Raw genomic sequence first — 24,736 nt, 5'->3', positions numbered from 1 at the left:
ATAGTAAAGCTTTTAAAGGTTTTGAGAGCCAATAAGAAATAAAAAAATAAAAAAAAAAGCCATGCAGATCATTAGATCCCAAGAAACTGACAAGAAAACTTTTATCTTCAGATTAAATGCTAGTTTAAGCTGCTTCATTGTTATTTTACTGTTGCAGAAAGCACCCTGGACAATTACAAAAAGCATACTTAAGACAGTGTTTCATGTGAATTTGTATGCAGTTCTGAGAAATGCAAATCAGAAACGACATCTAAAATAGATCTTGACCCGTTTTTTTTTTTTTTTTTTAATCATGCATGAAAGACATGCTGATTTATGGCTTGCAATGCAAGTTTACACTTTTAAGATGCACTGCAATTCCTATCATCACAAGTCTCTCATTTTTTTCTTGCTGGGGAATGTCTGGTGCTGTTCTAGTTCCGGCAGCCCCCAGGCACAGAAAGCTGCAATGCAGGAGGGAGCAATCAGGACACATTGTTCTAGAAATACACCGCCTGTTCCTGTGAGTTTAATGAATTGGACGGCACCATAAGGTGACTGCAGGTGCTCTATAACACAATGATGTATAAAGAGAGATGCCAGATTTCATGTTGCAACAGCACAGATGCAGACGGCCATCATATATGCAATAGTGCTGTAAAAAACCTTACCATTTCTCAGTGCAAGAATCAGGCAAATAACCATTTGCAAAAATGAAAGCTGTCAGCTGTAGTTCAAGCACACTGAGCAATATGAGGAGAAATTAATCTTCCCCTTGGGTTTAATCAGGGGTGGGTCGAGTTATGTGCTAGAGAAAACTGAACAGCCATTTGTGCCTGCAGCAGGAGGCATGATTATATTTGACAGACTGAGAGAATCAATCTGGCAATAACACAGATGATGAGAACCACACTGACGTCTGTTTGCCCAGACCACTTCCTAATGTTACTCAGAATGGAAGACAGTGACTAAAATGGTCTCAAAATCGACAAAAAATAAAAATGTCAATTTTTAAAATCTAGTTAGGAAAGCTTTGTGTGCTTCCATATACATGTCCAACGCCATCTCTTCACAGTGTGTGTCAGTGTTTCCTTTCGCAACAAAGAACACGGGAGTTGTGGTGTCTGATTTGTGAACAAATGACTCTTAGGCTGCATTTACACTGCAAGTCTTAATGCACAAATCTGATCTTTTGACCATATCCGTTTTTTTTGGCCAGTGTGTTTACATTCACTTTAGACGCGACTGGTATCCGATATCTGTGTTTACATTACTTCCTGCCCCAAAATGATCATCATTGATAGTTTTAAATGCACATAGTAGATCCTTGGGTTTTGAATGGCCGCGCTATTAAAATTTTTCATGATTAGCCTGTCAGCATGGATAAGTTAACAGCTGTCATGGATGTATTGCAGCGTGAATTCTGACTGAACAGATATAGACCGGAAAATAAAGGTAATTTGTGTTTGATATTTTATCTACATTTATAAGTTTTAGAATTCCATTTTTTGAATGAATTCGAGCGAGCAAGGGAGAGAGCTACATTGAAGCTTTTGGCTTATAAGAAAAACAACAACACGGCAGTCTTTTAAATGAACCGGGCAAAGTTTGAAATTCAGCTGCTGAATATGTGTGTCTAAGAAAGAAATTATGCAAAGTTCCCACATCAATATAGAGCTGCAAATTTTTAGTGCGAGTGCATACAAGCACGTCTGCTTCATGATACAACATTGAAGCTATATTTTAGTGAGCAAACGTGCCACCCTCGCCGTTTGATGGCTTGGAATTACAATGGGAATCTGCGTGTTTAGACGTAGGTCCTATGTTCAGAGATCGGATATTTATCGGATTTAAAACCACATTTGGAAGTGGCTCAGATCGGATACGAAAAAAATCGGATCTCGTGTGGATTTTTGTGTTTACACGTGTGCAAAATCAGAGGGAGCCATGATTCATGAACAAAAGACAAATGAATCACTCAAAACCACAGTTCATAGCTGACTACCTCACTGAACTGCAAGTCATCTTTTTTACTGAAATAATAATGGTATTCAAAAAATCTTAACATTTTGCTAAAATATTATTTGTTAGCCTATTAATTAACTTCCTGTTCCAGAAATCACTTTTTTTTATTATTTATTTATTTTATTTTTATTTTTCAAACAGAAATCCTTCAATGATGAGGAGAAAGTTCTATTAAAACACCAGGGCATTTGGCACTGCATAACACTGCATAATATCAACGTGAATAATCGGATTTACAAGCGCTAAATATCTCCAGATTGTGCACATGATGGAAAAAGGCAATTTGGAGAACTACAAAACCTGATTAGCCTGCTGTGATTATGGTGATTATGGTATTGCTGAAATGTTTACTTGTAAATAACCACTATGTTAATAAGAAAATTCAACATTATGGACATATTGTAGAGTAGCCTTTGCTGAAGCCAGCAAGAATCAACTGAAGATTTCAGCTGAACAACAATTTAAAATTCATTTGTACATAGCATTAAGTTTACCCGGCTGCATATAAAGTTGCTTAAAAGATCCCTTGAGATGCGTTTGACTCAGGAACACTCACTCCACAGCTCCTGGAAGCCAGACAGCTTAGCTTTACTTCCCAGTGATTGGCAATGTGAGATTCCGTTTTGCATTGGAGAATCAGCATGTGTCTATATAGCATTTGACCTCCACCAAGCTTAAAAATCTACAATGAAACCAAAACGGTCACCCGAGCATCAATCAACATTCATCCTTTTCAAGATGGTTTATGTGGTTTAGGAAGATGGGAGTGGTGGGAGAGGATTATGAAGGACCCCTGTGTTGCAGAAGCAGGGTATTGGATCCTCAGGAGGGGTCTTGTGAGACCATTTGAGGTGGGCCACTTGAAAAAAAAAAAAAAAAAGGGAATTAATCTGTTTTCATTTATACTAACTTATTAGTTAGGAGACTGCGAACATCTGATGGTATTTCTCTCAAATGCACTAAACTTCCGATTAAAGATGTCATCACTTTAAAAGAAAGATCAGTTGATTTGTTTTTCAAAGCAAATAGGTAATTTCTAACAACTTATTGTTGCTAGATAAATACATACAAGCCCATTCCAGAGTAATGGAGTCAGACTGCTAAATGAGGCAAAGCTTGTGAAGCTGGTGGGGGGAGGAAAACAGTCTCTGTATCACATTCATATTCACAGTCAACTGCACATTAGCTGCGACAAAGCAAATACAGATCAGATGTAGCCTGATGACAGACGGTTGGGACTGAGCTCCAATCGCCATTGTGTCGTTCATCCAAGTGTTCTACGGCAACATGATGCATTAGTTTGTTTCCAGCCATTGTGGTTGGGTGTCTCCTGTTGCCATGGAAACGGTGCTGACAGGCTCGGGGCCGCTGAGAGCAGAGGTCAGTGGCGGGATGCCAGAATCCCCCCAACAGGCGTCATTAAACAATGCAAAGTGGACACAGCATGAGTCTGGGGCTCCAAGAGAAAGGCCTGCATTGATGCACTGTATGCATTCAGCTACTGCAGTTGTAAAAAAAACACAGTATCTGTTCCAATGTAAGATACTGTAGGAAGACAATGGCTGGTCTCTGTGTTCGCAGCCACACCCTTTCCTTCTTGTCGCTTGAGAAACCGGGAGGGCGAAGGATTCTGGCTCTTCCGAGCTGAACAAATAAGATTGGGGCACATGACGGATATTCCTGCAGTAGAGGGGTCATGTTATCAAAGAAGCCTTGAACAGGGCAGAGGTGGCCAATGCAAACAAAGAGAAAGCTAACCTCTCCATCTTCCAGCACAAAACTCCCCGGTTTCTTCCCACACACCTATCTTCATGGATCTCCAGTGCTTGTGGGATTAGGCAGCGCTGTTTGTTATTGAAGCCAAGGGCATAGGCTCACATAATAAATGCTGGGTTAGAGTTTCCCTGTAATGGCCAGAGAACATGGAAGAGGATGAGAGAAAGTGAAAGGAGTTGTTTGGTGGCTTCTGCTGCCTGCTTTGTGTTCCCTTCATCAGCTGCTTAATTATTGATGTACTTGTCACACTGCTAAGGGCGAGAAAAAAAATTTCTTCCAGTGAGTAAAAGCGTCCAAATACACACACAATATTGAGCTTTCTTCAACAACTGATAAGATGTTGTTTCAGTTTATCACCTCTAAATGACCCCATAAAAATTACAGGAGGACCTCAACTGCTAGATGTTCAATCGAGAAAAAAAAGAAAAAAAAAGAAAAGTAAAACTATACATGTATTTTTTTTTATGTGTATATGTAGGTTTTTAAAAGTGTAAAAACACATAATGGAGATATAATTAATTTTAAAGTTTTATTAAGAGTTAACAATGAGATTATGTGGTTTTTATAATCAATTAACACTGCTTTTGTCATTTTTTACAAGATGGACAAAATGTCATTTTACCGAATGACACTTTTGGTTATACCAAATGACAATATTTTCAAACAATGTTAACAGTCTAGCTAGCTAGCTAGTTAGCTTGGATAATCAAACATTTTATATTTAGTACAACATTTTCCATGTTTTATAGCAGTTGTACTGAATGACCTTATGTTTCGGGACATTTTCCAATAGTTAAAAGAGAGTTAGTTACTTTGGTTCACAGCCATGTAGTCCTTTGCAGGTGTCTGAATGATGTCACATCCTGTCACATGATATGACAGCATGACTTGATCCAAAATGGTCCCTTTATATTGGTTACTCCGAATGACATCAATGAAGTTAATTTTTCCAGACATTCTTTCTCATAACAAAGCAACGACTTCTACACATAACCTTAATACCATTCTGCACTGTTGATATATGATGTTATAAAATCATGCCACGATAAAAATTATATTATATTATATATATATATATATATATATATATATATATATATATATATATATATATATATATATATATATATATATATATATATATATATATATATATATATATATATATATATATATATATATATATATATATATATATATATATATATATATATATATATAGTCCTTAAATTAGCCCAAAAACTTGAATTTTGGATACAAATGTGAACCTAAGGAAGCATGTTTCCGCCACAGAATAAAAAAAAATTAAAAAAGGTAATTGCGACTTTTTCTCTCACAATTATGACTTCATATCTAACAATTCAGACTTTATAACTCACAATTGCGTGTTTATATCTCACAATTCTAAGAAATAAAGTCAGAATTGCAAGTTATAAATTTGCAATTGCAAGAAAAAAATGTCAGAATCGCGAGTTTACATCTCGCAATTCATATTTTTTCTCAGAACTGTGAGATACAAACTCAATTGCAAGTTATAAAGTCAGAATTGTGAGATGTGTTTTGTATGATTTTATAACAAAATTAAAACCTTTTGAAATGAATGAAAGAGATCTAGTTGTACTACCTTACATACTTTGGATGTCATATCTTATCATATGTTTTTTATTAATATTAAGGCCTTTGGACAAAAAAAAAAGAAAAAAAAAAAGACTTGTCACATCATTGACCCATACGTAAATTTAAAAATAAGTTATATGAAATATATTGTATTAAAAATAAAGCAAAAATCATGTAAATTGATAAAGCATTGACAAAACAATTTTACAGTCTATTAAGTCCAGTCTAGTTCTTCTAATGACTGATAAACAGAGCATAACCACCAGGGACCAGCGACCCCAACCCTTAACCAGCTATACATATCAGAAGTAATGAAAAAAGGAAGCCACATTGAGTGATGGTAGTAAACACTGCACAGGACTAATTGTCTGAAAACCATTTGAGCTGTCAAGAAGACCAACCGTGCATAACGACTGAGAGGGTCAATTTTAAACTGATGGCTGGGTCAGCAAAAATGACAACTTGACAACATTCACAACTATTTCCCCTCATGTGTGGTAGTAAATCTGTCACATATGCAGAATACATCACATCCTAATGTTCACATTGAATCTAGTGGTTGAACAGCAAGGTCTGGTCTACAGAGGGACAAACAACAGACTTTGAAATATGACACAGTTTAAAGTCTACCCGGAGAATGAATGAATGCAAAAAGTGGTAATGGCACTATATGCATAAAAAAAAAAAAAAAAAAAATCAATTCAAACATCACAAAACTGATTAAACAAAAAACAAAATATTCCATTGGAGTAGACACCACATAGTTTTTTTTAGATGGGCTTTACAAAAACAGGCACTGCCTGTGGGATAATACAACTCGATATACATTGACCCCTAGGAAGTTACAAGCTGCTGTTCAGCTGTAACATGTCTGCTATTTCCTGACAAAATAATGCTTTCTTCAAAATGGCAGGCTGGGGATGAAGAACACAGTGATCCCAGCAGGCATTAGTTTCTTTTTGGACCATCTTTAAATGCTCATTTTATCTGAAGAACATTAAAGGGAGGCTGGAATCTCATCCAACCAGGAAGCTGTTTGATGTCGCTGAGCTCAAATGCTAAAACTGCATTTGAACTTCAGAGCTACAGTCAGCAAACCCTCTTCCTCAACTCTGTTTTAGAACAGTGCAATCATCATCTCAATGTCAATTTCCAGACTTTCAGACAGGTTTTCAGTCCTTAAATTAGCCCAAAAACTAGAATTTTGGATACAAATGTGAACCTAAGGAAGCATGTTTCCGCCACAGAATAAAAAAAAATTAAAAAAGGTAATTGCGACTTTTTCTCTCACAATTATGACTTCATATCTAACAATACAGACTTTATAACTCACAATTGCGTGTTTATATCTCACAATTCTAAGAAATAAAGTCAGAATTGCAAGTTATAAATTTGCAATTGCAAGAAAAAAATGTCAGAATCGCGAGTTTACATCTCGCAATTCATATTTTTTCTCAGAACTGTGAGATACAAACTCAATTGCAAGTTATAAAGTCAGAATTGTGAGATGTGTTTTGTATGATTTTACTCTTTGTTCAGACACTTTGTTCAACCCCCCTAATCTGAATTTTAGCTGAAAATTATAGCAAGTACAAAGACCTAAGATGAAATAAAATCATGCTAATCACTTCATATGAAGCATGTTTATGGCTATTAATCCATCCATCCAACAAAAGACCTCTGTGTTTCTTCCCGTGATTATGTTACACTGATGGATTCAGAGACGTGCTTGAGGGAGACATAAATTATACAGTGAGCTCCTGAGAAATACCTTACAGTTTTTGTGTGACTTAATCATATATCGCTATGAGAGATTTGTGTCCTTTCAGCATTCCTGTGTGGGGTCAGATGGCCGGGCCCCCTTAGTGTCAAGAGTAATTACCTCCCACTCCAATGGGGCCTTTGTAAAGTGACGGGGGTAAAACTGTTTCTCTCCCTCTCCACGAGACTGAGGAAAAGACAGAGATGGAGCACATGTTTACATCTGTGGAGAGGCAGTGTAAGCACATGCAAGATTTTGGGTGTTTTGAGTTGATGCGGAACAGGCTTAACATAAGCACATGAGCTTAAAAAGTTTATGTCTGAGCACCAGTGTATGCCTATAATGTTTCTGAGGTGTGAAACACTTATAGAAAAAAAAGATACAAAGGGAAACACACGCCCATGATCTGTAAAGATAATCAGGAAGTATTGGACATCAGGAAATGAGTGATTGACGACTGCTTGTAGCAGGGTGGATTTGCTTAAGTCTTCATGCAAGTGTCATGTATCACCTTTGAAGGCTTTCTATGTTTAATGACGCCTTCAAATCCTGTTGGAAAGATCAAATTTAATCATATTGTGGATAAAGGATGTCAGCTGACACTCAAAGTACCAAAAAGCATCCATGGGAAACCAGCATATAAAGACAAGAGGCTGAAAACATCTCACTAAACTGCCACTTAGAGGAAAAACTGTATAGACCGCCAGCTTGCCAATGGATTTACATTTGATCATCGACCACAATGGCATTTTGTGACTGTTTCATGGTGAGAGTGCTGTGGTCAGGGAGCGCTGCATTTACGGACTGCTTAACTGTGAACTATTCTGCCTAGTAAAACAGCTGCAACTACAACTGACATGTCATAATGTCGATAATTCAGATTTAATGCATTTGAGTGCATCTGAAAGCCCAAGGAAACTCTGGAGATCTAATAAATAACGTTGATGGCAACATTTTTTTTAACATATAAAAAGTCAGAAGCAGAACAGTTTGTTAAAAATGGCTTTTATGCTCGAAATTTCTGACCACTTAAGCTACAGTAAAAGAAAAACTGATTGGTTTCTTCAGAGGAGAAGAGAAATTGGTTGTCTGCAATAATACTACTTGTTTGGAAGACTTAAAGGGATAGTTCACCCAAAAATGAAAATTCTGTCATCATTTACTCACCCTCAAGTTGTTCAAAATCTGTATAATTTTCTTTGTTCTGTTGAACACAAAGGAAGATATTTTGAAGAATGTGTTAAACTGAACAGTTTTGGGACACCAAAACTATTTTTTTTCCTACTATGGAAGTCAATGGTGCCCCAAAGTGGCCTGGTTACAAACTTTCTTCAAAACATCTTCCTGTGTGTTCAGCAGAAAAAAAAGAAAAAAAAAATCGATTTATATAGGTTTGGAACAACTTGAGGGTGAGTAAATGATGACAGAATTACCATTTGTGGGTGAACTATCCCTTTAATTAATACTTTTATATAGCAAGGATGCATTAAATTAATCAAAACTGACAGTAAAGCCATGTATTATGTTATTTAATAAATGAACTTATTAAATATCTTTGAACTGTGGAAACTATGATGCATTTTGAATCTAAAAAAAAAAAAAAAAAAAAAAAAAAAGTTCCCACAAAAATATTAAGCAGACTGGTTAACTGTTTTTAACATTAACAACAAGAAATGTTTCTTGAGCACCAAATCAGTTAATACTTTGCCATATTTGTTTTAATGTATTTTTGATCAAATCAAGGGTAAGTCAAGTCAAGTCACCTTTATTTATATAGTGATTTTTACAATACAGATTGTTTTAAAACAGCTTTACAGGGATAAACAGGAAAATAATGATTCAATGATGCAAACAGTTCAATTCTGCTGTAAAGAAGAACTGAACTCCGTTATAGTGTTGATTCAGTTCCACTGTGCAAAGATCATCAAATATGAAATAAGCTCAATTCAACTATTAAGAACTATTAAAAAAATGATGTCATCATCAGCTCAGGTCATTCTCATGCAATAGTGTCAGTGCAGTAAAATCAATAATATTGCTGAATATTGCAAGTCCCCAACCAAGCAAGCTAGAGGCGAGAGTGGCAAGGAACCAAACTCAATCAGTGACAGAACAGAGAAAAAGCCTTGGGAGAACCAAGCTCAGACAGGGGACTAGTTTTCCACTGGCCAAAACATATAGACTGCACCAGATTTAAAATCAAATGCTCCTAATAAACTAGGCTCATGTTAACCAATTATGGTCCTTCCTGTTACAGCTCAATTGCAGCAGAACATCTGAAGAACCCACATGTGCACCTGCATCAATTATTGTGAGTACTCAAGTGTATCCTTACCATGTGTAACGGAATTTGTGTTAATTCCATGTTGCATTGAAAGAGCAATTTTCATAAAAAAAATTAAAAAAAAAGAAAAAGAAAAAAGTAAAAATGCATAGTTGATACTTTAAATATATATTTCTACCTAATATGACCCCTAAAATTAATTGTGTTCATTTTTAGGTCACCTGACACTGAATGAGCTGATGCTTTTCCTGTCTGGTATTTCACTGCTTGTTTGCATCAGGACATGTTTGTACACGTATAGCTGCATAACCTATAATTTTCTTGTAACTGTATGCATACTTAGCAGTTACTTATGAAACTTTGTGCTACACAAGAATATTTCAAGAGTATTTTAAGAAGACACACAATAGCTCTAGGCAATACAGTTCTGCAGTAATAAAATGAGCACACCTTGTAGTTTTAAAGACACGTCTGATTTATATGAGTTTTTAATTATCATCTCTGGGTAAATATTAATTGAAACAGACGTACAGACAAAGAATGAGCTAGATAGACAGGCACGAGCAAGCAAGTACCAGCACACAGTGTGGCTGTGCGAAGACTTCAAAGGAGTACAACCTCCTCGGTCCTTTAAAATAAGCCCCTAAATTATTATGTAAGGAGGAATATTGTGCAAAACAGGCTGTGCATGAAGAAAAGGAATGAGAGTCTCAGGTTTGGCTCTCATTATGGAGTCATGTGCAGGGTGAACAGACATCTGGTTTGAGTAAAACAAAGTCAGAGCTTAGAAAGCCCATGGCGGGCTGAGATCCGCCTGTCCCCGACTCACAGGAACCTCCAAGGGTTGCTCATCAAGGGTCTGTGGGTAATCCAAAACACAATGTTGGTTTCAGTGTATGTGTCCACTCAACAGTTCAGGCCGCATTATGTGCACAGATAGATGACTGAAGCTAATGTGTATTTATTTTCCTTTCCTGCCAAACGCACACTACAAGACTGAAGTCTGCAACTAGTCAACAAAGAAAACCTTAAAGGATTGGTTCACTTTCAAATGAAAATTACCCCAAGCTTTACTCACCCTGAAGCCATATGACTTTCTTCTTTCTGATGTACACAATCAGAGATATATTAATAAATATCCTGACGCATCCAAGCTTTATAATGACAGTGAGCGAGAGCAACAAGTATGAAGCTGAAGAAAGTGTCTCCATCCACATCCATCCATCATAAATGTACTCCACACTGCTCTTGGGGGTTAATAAAAGCCTTCTGAAGTGTATATATATATATATATTATATATATATATATATATTATATATATATATATATTATATATATATTATATATATATTATATTATATATATTATATATATTATATTATATATATTATATATATTATATTATATATATTATATATATATATATATATATATATATATATATATATATATATATATATATATATATATATATATATATATATATATATATATATATATATATATATATATATATTACACTTCAGAAGGCTTTTATTAACCCCCAAGAGCAGTGTGTATATATATATATATATATGAAGTGTAATATATATATATTATATATTATATATTATATATTATATATTATATATTATATATATATATATATATATATATATATATATTATATATTATATATTATATTATATATATACATACATATACATATATATATATATATATATATATACACACACACATAAGTGATCAACCAATATTATGTGCCCGATAACTGATATGCAGAACCCATATTTATTTACTGTTATACTTCTGTTTTTGACATGATTACAACACCACTGAACTGAACAACCCATTTTATTTATAACAATCACTCCCTCCTTGCATATAAAAAAACAAAAAAAAAACAAATCTTATATATACACCAATAAATAGAGGGGTCTGAAAGTGCAAAGAATAAAAAAGTGCACTGTTACTAAAACGGTTTGTCTTCGATGAGAAAAAAAAAAAAGAACAAGTAAAATAAATAAAGCACCAATTCAAACCAATTTAAAAATGTATAAAACAATCTAAACCACCTGAAAAAAATAGCATTGCTATTTTAATGTAGCTTAATACTCCCAGTTGAGCAGAACTAGGCTATAGTGTAGAAAACAGCCTTTCAGTATTCTGCCCCGTAAGCCTGCCTCATTTGTTTTCATAAATGGCTCTGACTTCACTGAAGGAGTCATATCAACTTTGCAGAAATGTAATACTTCATTTTAAACTACAGTTTTAGTAGATTTATAAGCTGTTTAATAGGCTAAAGAGTGAAGAATAATTCGCTGGATAATGTTAAATTACTGAATAATATTCTCTGGAATATTGGAATATAACGAAGAAAAACACTGTATTTTATTGCATTTCTCAACTGGTATGTTTTTGTCGTTCTAGATTATGAAATATCTGCTGACAAAGTGCTGTTTATCTATGCAATTACACAGAAATATACTCAAACTGCGATCGCTCACTGAGATAATAAATAATTAATTTCCATAGAGTTGTGTTTACTTGGATGTTTATTAGCGAATTAATGGTTACACAGTAAATGTTTATATAATTACAGTGTTTTAAACAAGTGAATCTTGTTAAAAGTTACATGCAGTGGCCGTGCTGGAGGAGCATTTCCTGAGCATCAACCCGCTGAGTGAACAGCAAAATGCAGACGACTTCACAAAACTAATGCTGAGCATAGACAACAGAGAGAGAATTAAATTCACCGCTTTTATTTCCAACATGTGCTCATTCATGGCTGTATTATTTAAGTCATGCAAAGTTGCATCTTTATTGGGGCAAGACTTGACGGATTATCTTATGTGACTCTGTGATCTTGTCTCTATTTCTTAGAGATCTATAATATATATTAATGAGATTATGTGTTTTTTATAACCACATATTTATAACACAGCTTTTGTCATTTTTTACAATACGGACAAAATTTGTCACCAAAAAAGTCATTCCGTTTAATCAAAATTTCAGTTTTACCGAATGACACTTTTGGTTATACCGAATGACTATATTTTCAAACAATGCTAACAGAAACAGACTGATATCTAGCTAGTTAGCTTGCTAGCTAAATAGCAAAAGGACAATCAAACATTTTATATTTAGTACATAGTAAAATATTACAACATTTTCCATGTTTTATAGCGATGGTACCGAATGACCTGATGTTTTGGGACATGCATATGAGCAAGTGAAAACATGCATTTTTCAAACAGTTAAAAGAGAGTTAGTTACTTTGCTTTACGACCATGTGGTCCTTTGCAGGTGTCTGAATGATGTCACATCCTGTCACATGATACTGACCACATGACTTGATCCAAAAATGGTCCCTTTATATTGGTTGCTCCAAATGACATCAATGAAATTCATTTTTCAGGACATTCTTTCTCATAACAAAGCAACGACTTCTACATATAATTTTAATACTATTTACACTGTTAATATATGAGGTTATAAAAAGAATAAAAAATATATACATTTATTAAATGTTTAGATATTTTAATCACAAATTAAATTTGGACTTTGGACTTGTCTCAGAGTCAAACAGACTCCACAGAGTCAAGAGATGATTTTCATGAGGCTCGATGTGATATCATCATGTGGTACTGTTTAAATGTAATATGTAGCCTATATAATGATTTAGAACAAATGGTCATTTAATTTTTTTTAAAGGTAAAAAAAAAACATTCCTTTACCTTTAGATCATTCTAAATACAGTCGAAGAAGTGAATTATCTTGTAATTGATGCAAGTAGTCTGATTCAGTTGAGTAAAGTGCACCATTCACCAGAAATCAAGTATTTAAGTGTGCAAAAGCTGATGACCTTGTAGTGTGTGTTTCGCTTAAGGCTGTTTGGAAACTTGGGAATTTACACAGGTAGAGTTTATGTGTGTAATAGTGGGCATACCGTAGTGTAGCTACATTATCTTAAAGTTCAAAGCAAAGCTGGGCTTATGAGGAGGAGTAACTTGGCTCTTTGAGCCTACACACACACACACACACGGTGCATACAGAAAAAAAGAAGAAAAAAAAATCAAAATGAAAAATGCTTTGATACATTGGAACACCTAAAATGGCTCCAAGTCAATTGTGCTAGCCTAGCACATCAGAATACAGATGAGAAATAAGCTTGGCTCGTCTTATCTCCACCAACATCAGATCTGTGTGAACCTGAGCATGTTTGTGGAGGGGGGAACAAAGACAGACCACATATTAAAAGAAAAACAAAGAGAAGTGATGAATTGCTTCATTAAAAAAGCATTAGTAGAAGTGTGACCCAGTCAGACAAGCAATGTCCCTGCTGCATGGCTCATGGCAACTGCGCAATGCTGTACCTCACTGTCAATGCTGAAAAACCTGCTGATATCTTATACCTGATGACTGTATTCTGCGGTGTGGGTTCGGGATAATCACTAGGGCTGTATCTCCGCCAATGTTCTTCATTTACAGCCAAAAAGAGCTTGTCTTTTAGCGCATTTACTGTAAACACAGTAGGAATTCATGATGTTAAAATTCTGTCTAAGATAGATACAAATAAATATGTAAGATTTTATCTAATCGTAAAATGTTTCCCTGGGACTAAGCACTCAGAAAAGGAATGACAACTGTGTAGACTTCCCTTTAAAAGGAAAAACTCTTGAGCTCTTGTGGTTACTACTGAATTAAAAGCCATTCAATAGCTATATATCATTTAAAAACAGATCAATCTTATATTAAACAATGTGAATTATGTATGAGGCACAGAAAAAAGATCTGGTCATGGAAATGAGCAGTGAACAGCGAGATAAAAGTGAAATCATGTGCAGAAGACATTGTACTTGTCAGACTCGAGGCTGATGGGAAAATAGATGCCTACAAAAGTCTTGGTTTGGAGGAAAACCATTTCTGTGGTATTACGATGAAGGGAAAGTTTAATTATCCTGAAGAGAGACACACCTAAATATCATTCTTATGCCCATAAATTTACAAAAGATGAAGGTAGATGTCTTGTTTTTGGCAGCCAATACTTTTTCCAGTCTACCGCACAATACAATAGTCAACAACTAGTCATTTCGGAGTGTCTGAACGCAAAAGTAAGGATGGAAAATGCTTTATCATTCTTCAAACAATCCTACAATTCTTGGCTATCTCAACTTCGCAGCTAACCATTGTTAGCTATAAACCAAGGTGGATTAAACCAGTATCCAGCTGGATGTCAAGTAAGGAAGTGAGCCAGAAAGCCACGTAGCGGTCAGTAACTGTAATCAAGAACCAGCCTAACAGAGGCAGGAAACAAAGCAGGCCTTAACACAAAGAAAAAATCTGTTTCCTCTCTTGACCCAAGGGACTTCGCAGACATCCAATACCTCAGCTTCAATTGTTTTTCATTTAGGCTGGGTTTATTTAGAGGAACGACTGCCCTTTATTCTTTATTGACTTTTAAATTGAGGATATGAATATGCTTTTGTTGATGTACAAGGCTTTTTATAGCTCCAAACTTATTCTGTGCATTTCAAACTTGAAAACAACTCTTCAGTCCAAGTCTTTCAATATTTTGGATCGTATTGACAGGCAACGTAGAGTCAAGACATGTGGATATACAAGATAGATTACGATTATTACACAGGCAATATAGCCTGTGTCTCATTGAAGTATGACATATGAGAATTAATATAAAGCAGAAAACAACATGCAAAGTGTGTGGTCAACCGTGTGTTAAAATGTCATGTGTTTGCAATTATTAAAAGTCTGGTTAAGAAGGGGGAGGGGGAGGAAAACACCAAAAACCAGTGTGTCATATTTCATCCAGACTGACAAACATCATTTCAGGGGTTGAGAGAAAAGTAGGAGTGAGCAGGCCAAGAAGAAAATAACAATAGAATAACAGAGACCGCTTTGGTCCTGCAGGTCTACACAATGCTCTTATTGTTGGTCCAGAACCACGGCAGATCTGGAAAGAAAGGAGAAGGAGAAAGAAAAGACACCAACCCTCTCCAAAGACTGTGATCCTGACTCATGTTGCACATTCCTACAGGTCTCAGGTCTGTTGCTGTGCGAGACGTGGACTCCATTTCTCACAGTAGCTGGGTTTAAATGAGTGGAGGAACTGAAATGTTCTTTGGGCAAACCGAGTTGAATATGCTTCCTTATTTTAATAACTTCTTGTCTTAGAGGAACTCCAAAAGGTCAAAGATTTGATGTTGACGTGGCTCGTACGATGAGCTGGCATTCTGATTTTGCATAGCGGATAAGCTGATGGTGGAATGCGTTCGTTGGCGGTATGCAAATATCAGCACAAATACCACTAGATTCATTCAAACCGAGTCACTGTTCAAGCTGACAAAGAGCCAAAGACAGCCATCATAAAGGGACAGTTTTCCAAAAAAAGAAAATTCAATCATTTTTTACTTGGATTTCTTATACCATGGAACACAATAGAAGTTGTTTTGAAGAACGTCCATGCTGTTATATTTTGTTCTTTGTTCTGAAGCCTAAGCGGCCGTTCACATATCGCGTCTAAAAACGTGTAGAAAGCGCGGCCACGTTGTTTTCTCCTCTTTTTCACAAGCGCTTGCATTCCCATGGTGTCTGTCTTGCTATGAACTGCGCTCTCCACGATGACGAGGAAGTATCAGCAAAGGATTAATTGATTTCTAGCCCTTGCATTAGGTTTACTACTAGATATATTTATTGAGATGATAAATAAAAACCCGTCCTGGATAGCAATGATCAGCTGTTCGGCTGAGCTTTCAATGTTGTTACGGATAGGCCGAAGTTAATCGGTTGGTTCTTGTCACATGACCTGCGGTGCGCCTGCGGCATTCTGAAAAGTTGAGATGTTATCTCACCACGGCATAGGCGCATCTTGAAAAAATGAGCGTGTCACGACCATCACTTCTATTATGAGCGCGCTTACTGCGTACCTACGTTTGAAATAACGAATTTGTGCGCAAAAGACGGGATATGTGAACGGCCCCTAACAATAGCTTTGTGCAAGAAATACATTGAAAAAAGACTATTCTCTTTCATTGTATGGAAAAGAGCAGCTAGACAATCTGTTATAAATATCTCCTTTTATGTTCCACATAAGAAAAAAAAAAAAAAATAATACGTGTAAATGATGACATAATTTCTGTTTTTCAGTGAAATGTGAAGGTGAAGTGTACAATTTTTGCACCACTAAGGGCAGAAAACAGAATTGCAAAGAATAATGACTTTTTAAACACATCCTGGTTTCATTTGATCACACAAACACAAACTCGTGCCACTGGTTGAGCCATTATTGCAGTGTCTGGACCACTTTATCAAGATGTTTGCTTGCCATTTGGTGCCACTAGAGGACTAGGACTTACTTATCAAATAAGCAACCGTTCAGACAGACAAGAAGAATTTTTAAATATATAATATCTTCTAACATTAATGGATGCCTACTTCAATTATCAACTTGTGCTCAAAGACTCTTCGTTGCGGAAATTAGACCTCTTCAAAAGAGGAACTAATGAAAAACAGCCACATCTGTGACAAGCAATCCATAATTAGCACTTCTTAAAATGTAAGCCACTTCCTGCCTGGCATCCTCCAATCAGGACGGCCGAAACACAAGAGAGTATATCCAAAGCGTGCACTCTGACCTCCTTTATTTGTTTCCCTCTTTAAATTTATAATACTGAGTCAAAGCTTCAGGTCTTAGAGTTAACATCACAGCCTGTTTTGATGTCGCCGACTGGCACGTGTTCTCCTGCCATGCATAACGCAAAGGTCCACTAAAATCAAGACTGCCCATTTCAGTCTGACAAAGAAGTAGATGGAAGACAGAATGTAAATGGTTTTCCACTTTGCAGGCTCTCTCCAACCCTCCCCCACACCTTCCCTTGGCTGAACGCCGGGAAAATGCTTGATGACTTTACCGTGCCTGTTTGAAGGTCTGCTGGACTTCAGGACATTTAACATGGACTGACAGAGAAATCACATTATTTAGTCCAGCGGTACCCATCAGGGAGATGAACCATGAAAATGAGCATGTGTGTATGAATTGCATGCTTGCTAACGTATTTAAGAACAATGAAAAGAAAAAATAGCTGGTCCCTGAGCACATTTGTAAGTGGAAGCAGGTTCACGACGAAGTGAGCATCTTCCCTTGATCTTCATCTGTAAGTTTCTGATCCAGCCTGGCAGAGCATTTACATTCAGATTGGGAATCACCTGGTGTTCATTTGTTAAGGAGCAGAGCGGAAGATTAATTAGAGGGAACAGAAAGTCGATACAGCCATTTTCACTTCTACAGTAAATTATGCTGATGTAGTACAAACAGAAAAATTGAGTTTTGAGGGGTGTGATTTCAGTCTCTTTCCTTCCTATTCTGTGTCAGGTAACAGTTTGTGCGTCTAACCGTGTGCATCCAGCGGGATCGGACATCTGTTCTCAATTATGGCCTTTCTGTTGCGTCCACAAACATTATGTTGTGTTTGTCCATTGGTTGATCGAGGGAACCAAAAATGTCCCCTGCATCTGAAGGGAAAGAGGTATTTAGTAGCTTTTAGAAACCAAGCTGAATAATTAGCTGAATAAAAAGGTGACTGCAAGTGTGAGAACTACTAATAAGGTATGAGAAAAGCTACAAAGACAACTTCAAACAAGAATGAGTGACCTCTGTTTTACGGATGTAATTTGGTTTACTCCACTAGTTATACAATTCTATAAATGAAAACTCAGGACCAAGCAACAGGGTGTCCTGATTACAGCAGAGGCCTTCACTCTTATCCAGGTCAACTCCCTCAGGGCTGGTCCTCTGACAGGAAGTCCAAAAATCGGGGGTGAGTTTCCAATTCAGAGGCACACAATAGCAACAATACGTGTGTGTTGTTCACTGTCTCCCCCTCCTTCTCCTCTTCTTCCTTAAACAAACTTCCTTCCTGGGGAAGATTATTTCAGATCAAGTCAGCATTTCCACATAAAGTACATTTACATACTGCATTCTAGTGCCACATGGGCACACCATCCATTCCTCTGACTAATTAAGCGCTAAAGTGGAGCGTCTTGGCCGGAGCGGTTGCCACGGATCAATGCTGGCCTGTTCTAATTGAGGCACACTCATTATGGGAAGGGTATTAAAAAGAAAAAGAAAAAATGCGCACATCCCAACTAAACTCAGGGCAGGTGCTCGATCATAAAGTAACTCCAAAATAAACCAAAAAAGAACTGCACACTGCCATTGCTGCTCTCAGAATTTAATAAAAAGACAACGTTTCGACCAAAGAGGTCTTCGTCAGGTCAGGCAAACAGTAGATAGTGACAAAATGGCAATTACTTTGCATTTTCTCCTAAAGAGAAAATGCAAAGTAATTGCCATTTTGTCACTATCTACTGTTTGCCTGACCTGACGAAGACCTCTTTGGTCGAAACGTTGTCTTTTTATTAAATTCTGAGAGCAGCAATGGCAGTGTGCAGTTCTTTTAAGGGTATTAAAAAGGACAAGAAGAGATTAGTGGAAACGTAACGATTTGTTGCTGCTGCAACGTGGGTAAACAAAGGCTGATGCAGAGCCGTAAACCTAAATGACTTGCTCATCATCGACCTTGCAGATTAACTGAACATTTTGGAAGGGGTGCTGCCACTAACCAAATACTAACCAAGCCTTGGAGTGACCAATGCAATTTCAATGTGACCTCCAAAGCAATCCCTAATTTAATTGGTCAAAGGCAATAGATGCTTAATCAACTTTATTTAATTTGGATATATAAAAACTAAATTTAATTTGGATATATAATAGGAATCACAATAGGATAATAGGGTAACATTGAACAACTAGTTATGCAACCAAAATTAATCTAAAATTAAGCAGCATGCACCACAACTACAATTTATTTTAAAACAATGACCAATTCAGTTTTTACAAGAATATATGATGATTCTGATACCAGTTGCTGTTTTTTTTTTTCTTTACGCAAATTTATTTGTTGTTTATTTGCTCCATAACAGGCCAAACTGGCACCACTGCATTTTAATTATGATCCAAATAAAGATACTACACATAAAATTTAAATTAGATTTAACTATACAATTTAAAGTAAAAATAGAATGATCTGACTTTAGATTTGTGAAATTATGCCACATAAGAAACATCTGTACAAAACAAAAACAGTAGACGGACTGAATTAACATGCAAATTCACTCTCTGACAGTAGGTGGCGCTTATGGAACAGCAGTGATAAAGCGTTACTTTGGGTACCGCCAAAGACTATAGATATAGCAAGACGGTTCACTCCTGTTAGTTATGAATGAGAGAAACTGCAACGTGCAATTTGGCAGAATACATCCTGCCTTCTAAAAGAGCCAATCTCTGATTGATGAAGTCATTGTGTCACTGCAGCTGCCATTAGAGGCTCCGGTTCCGAGTATGAGGTCTCTGCGGAACAAAAGTGGGTGGTTTCTGTATTTGTGGGTGTTTTCAAACTGGTGGGTGTTTATATATCATGTAATGAAAATTATCTTCTTCACCTGACCCGACCCCACCCCTAAACCCTACAAACACTCTGACGTGGGCAAATCAAGTAACGCTCTCAAAAACGCCCCTCTGTTTATGGCCTTGCCAATCAATCATTAATGTCCTACAGAGACCTGTACTTGCTGGTTCCGATAGAAACCTGAGATGCGCGCTTAGGACTGCACATGCGCATTGGCTCATCTAGCCTGAAAAAGCTTTGTTAATGCTATTTAAGCATAAGAAACATTTATGGGACAGTTCATGTCAGATTTATTTTGCTGATTTGAAACATGTTATTTAATTCTGAGTTCGCCAAGCAGTTTGAGATTTCAGGATTCCCCCATTCAAGTAAATGTGACTTGGTCTTGGACTTGGAGGCATTGCTGAGTGAACAGACTTCCCTTGAAAGGGACTTTGGTACCGCTGTACACATATCAGGCACTGCACTTATAAATACTGCTTTATACAGAGATAAGAGGAAAAGAAAATGCTATTGAAACTTTTCTGAAGACAATCAGTTTCCTTCAGAGATACATTCATAATATAAACTGCCACCCCCAATTTTTCTTCTTATATTTCGTACATCATGAACAGTGAGTTTGCTGTGCTTGCTGCCGTGTCTTTGTTCTCCTCTATCTTTACCACATTCCGTCTCTGGCCTGTTAACGTCCTGTTTACAGGCTTCGAAAAAATTTTTACATAAATGACAATTTGAGAAATAATTTTAGTGCTAGTCGACCGGTGCATCTCTAGAAAACAGGTTACGCCACAAGAATTATTTGCACTTGCACAAATGAGACCTCATCACACCCCTAATATATAATATATTAAATACACATATACATAGCTACATATGTGTGTGTGCAAACTGATCAACAGATGCTGACAATCTTAAACCGTCAAATATCATTCAATTCATCACCTTGGTCTATACATCACTCACAAATGTTAACACATCCTTCATGATGTCCCTCATTAGATCAGCCTTTGCCTGTCTGCTCAAAGCTCCGAACAACTGTGTGAAAATACACCCCACTGCTAATAAAACCAAGTGGTTTTCTCATTCCATTCCTTTTTTTGCCAGATAAAGCCAGCTGCTTGGGTTGTAAAGACTCCACTATATCGCTTGTCTGCAGAAACACATGCTGTCACGGAATGAGAAATGAGCAGTCAAAGAGTGAAATCGAGAATACAGAGGATGCCATCCAGAATATAGCATGAACCTGATCAAAAGCAATGGTCCTTTTTGGGCCTTACGCGCAGTGAAACTGGAAGAACATTGTTATTACTGACATTCAGACAGGGAAACGTGAGGAAATACGTTGAGAGGGAATATGTTAGTAGGCTTTCACACCCTCCCCCAAAACACCAACATCAGCACTTCAAACAGAATTCAACAGCGACCTACATACATACGCATCAAATCGCTATTAAAAACCAATTAATCTGCAAAAATCGCCTGCTCTAATCCATTTTGCACAATATGGCTTCTCTTGCGCAAACAAGGAGCAGCCATCTATACATGAATGAAGGAAATGTCTATCTTTAAATCTTCATTATAACAATGTCTCAAAACGCTTCTAGTTCTTTATGGTTAAAAATGCATCAGGCACAGAGTATAATGAGGGGAAAAACATCTTCCAGGACTTTCTTTTTTATTATTACCGATGCCAATTAGAGCAGACAATCATGTTGTTTCCCACAGCTTCAGAAAGCTCTTAGTCACTTTTCAATTGCTTGACAGGCTCACTCCCCATGTCTGTGGGATTATAGCTACATTGTTCAATCCTTCCATCCAGCTGTTGTGAAAAAGCTTTACATTTCCTGCCAGTCCTCGGAAACTCAAGCCCAGTGTTCCATCCCTCTCAGTTCCTTCAGGTAAATGCCGTAATTAGAATATCATCAAAAAGTTGATTTATTTCACTAATTCCATTCAAAAAGTGAAACTTGTATATTATATTCATTCATTACACACAGACTGTTTATATTTTATTTATTATATTATATTTACAAATATACAAATGTTATGATATACAAATGTTTATTTCTTTTAATTTTGATGATTATAACTGACAACTAAAGAAAATCCCAAATTCAGTATCTCAGAAAATCAGAATATTGTGAAAAGGTTCAAATATTGAAGACAACCGGTGCCACACTCTAATCAGCTAATTAACTCAAAACACCTGCAAATGCCTTTAAATGGTCTCTCAGTCTAGTTCTGTAGGTTACACAATCATGGGGAAGACTGCTGACTTGACAGCCGCCGAATGACAACCATTGACACCTTGCACAAGGAGGGCAAGACACAAAAGGTCATTGCAAAAGAGGCTGGCTGTTCACAGAGCTCTGTGTCCAAGCACATTAATAGAGAGGTGAAGGGAAGGAAAAGATGTGGTAGAAAAAAAGTGTACAAGCAATAGGGATAACCGCATCCTGGAGAGGATTGTGAAACAAAACCCATTCAAAAATATGGGGGAGATTCACAAAGAGTGGACTGCAGCTGGAGTCAGTGCTTCAAGAACCACTACGCACAGACGTATGCAAGACATCGGTTTCAGCTGTCGCGTTCCTTGTGTCAAGCCACTCTTGAACAACAGACAGCGTCAGAAGCGTCAAAGCTACCAGTACCTGGTTTGAGGACCATGGTATCCCTGTTCTTAATTGGCCAGCAAACTCTCCTGACCTTAACCCCATAGAAAATCTATGGGGTATTGTGAAGAGGAAGATGCGATATGCCAGACCCAATAATGCAGAAGAGCTGAAGGCCCCTATCAGAGCAACCTGGGCTCTCATAACACCTGAGCAGTGCCACGGACTGATCGACTCCATGCCAAGCTGCATTGCTGCAGTAATTCAGGCAAAAGGAGCCCCAACTAAGTATTGAATGATGTACATGCTCATAATTTTTACGTTCATACATTTCATTTGGCCAAGATTTCTAAAAATCCTTTCTTTGTGTTGGTCTTAAGTAATATTCTAATTTTCTGAGATACTGAATTTGGGATTTTCCTTAGTTGTCAGTTAATGGAATTAGTGAAATAAATCAACTTTTTGATGATATTCTAATTATATGACCAGCACCTGTATACCTGAGACTGAGTGAGTCTTTGAGTTGAGTTTCATTTGTGAGTCCTTTTTAAAACATCTGAATGGAGAACCAGAGGTGTTGAGATTTGCAGAGAAGAGTCAGACTGTTGAGATTCTGTTTACCTGTGGCCTTTGGATTGTAAGAGCTTAAAGGAATAGTTCATTCAAAAATGAATGAATCATTTACCAAACCTATGAATTTCTTTCTACTTTCTTCAAGTTGAGGGTGAGTAAACGATGACAGAATTTTCATTTTTGTGTAAACTATCCCTTTAAAGGTATAAGCACCAACTCCAGGGATTTGGGAATAAGAACACAGTTTTGATGGAAAAACTATATGTTTCACATCAGGCTGATGTTAATCAATTATAATACAGTTAGAACTGTACGCAGCTTTGATCTGTCTTTCTCTGACTTCTCCAGTTTCCGATTTTCTCCTCATGTCTGGTTGCCTCAGCACAGAAATGGATCACCAAGCAATTACTGCTTCCTCTTTCTGCTACTAATTCATGACAGATTATTTAGCCAAATCAGCGATGTTTCACTAGGCACGGCTGCTTTTGAAATCTAGGCCATTTTTCAGCATGTGCCCTTGCAATTCCCGAGAGAAGAAATCATGCTTATTATTGTTTCTTTCCAGTTCTTCTCAAGATTATTGAGCAAAATGATCTACAGGCATTTTTCAGGCATGGCAAAGTAATGAGGATTTGCTTGTGGGGGAGGCTGGGGTTAAAATTGGCAAAGGAAAGTGATATGACACAGCATCCAGAGAGAGGAGCTGGAGGAGGAACAATAGTGTCAAATTAATATCAGGTTTATAGATTAAAATTTATTTTATAACCTGAAACACATTTTGTTCTTCCATGAGAGCAGATCAATGTGTTGGACAAAATGCTTCATGAAGATGAGAGTGAAATTATTATTTAACCTCTTTAAAATGCATCTTATCACAAAATAAAAACATGTAAATGAACAACTTGAAAGCTGCTAAAAGAGAAAGTGTGACAACTGTTGCTATTGACAAACCAGAGTACCCATTCATGGACCAATGAATAACATTAATTTTCAAGCCATTTGTGATTAGTGTATTGGTGTATATAAAGATAGGACAAAAAGCACTTTTTAAAAAATTATATTATGTGACTTATTAATGATTTATTAACTTCATTTACTTTTGGCCTAGAAATCAGGATTTCAGGGAATAAAGATCCCTGAAACTAAGTTCACTGGTCTTAGCTTGGTTTAAGATGGTCTCCCAGTCTAATTTTTGGGAAAGTGACTAAAAACCCTTCTAAAACTCCAGCATACCAGCTTTTATGTGGATTTTCACCATATGTCCATGCAACACTTGCATTTTGACACCATAAACCAGGCTCATGTTCTGTTTAGCAATATTTATGTCACAATGACCTACTTGAATAAAACTTTCTAAGATGAGAAACTCACTGACTCTTATTAAAAGACATTTTCCCTACACTCAGCAGCAACAGGCAGGGCTGCTCAATTGCTCTATTCAATGTGCCAGTGACCGGGCAAATACACAAAAGAGCAGGCACACATAACGGCGTGAATAATATGATAGAGAGCTTCACTAATGAAGTGAATCATTCAATTCGTCTTTCAATTAAAAACAGCTTCGTTTTACTTCATCAGACAGATGTTTCTATGGGAACGGAACCCTTCTCGTGAGACAAAACA

At 36.7% G+C, this 24,736-nt stretch overlaps 1 protein-coding gene and 1 long non-coding RNA gene across 5 annotated transcripts in view; both read right to left on the bottom strand.

Annotated features, from left to right (window-relative positions):
• Window positions 1–24,736, bottom strand: part of srgap2 (SLIT-ROBO Rho GTPase activating protein 2) — a 104,005-nt gene that overhangs the window by 77,062 nt on the left and 2,207 nt on the right. The window lies entirely within an intron of this gene.
• LOC137021107 (uncharacterized) lies at window positions 10,291–18,587 on the bottom strand. The gene is made up of 3 exons (XR_010895276.1): window positions 18,205–18,587; window positions 17,855–17,973; window positions 10,291–10,302 (listed from the first exon to the last, which is right to left on the bottom strand). It is a non-coding gene; the product is annotated as an uncharacterized lncRNA (long non-coding RNA).

Source organism: Chanodichthys erythropterus, chromosome 6 (genome assembly GCF_024489055.1).
Source record: "Chanodichthys erythropterus isolate Z2021 chromosome 6, ASM2448905v1, whole genome shotgun sequence".
NCBI lineage: Eukaryota > Metazoa > Chordata > Actinopteri > Cypriniformes > Xenocyprididae > Chanodichthys > Chanodichthys erythropterus.
Note: the sequence above shows the minus strand (reverse complement) of the source record. Positions and strands in the feature narration are given on the sequence as shown.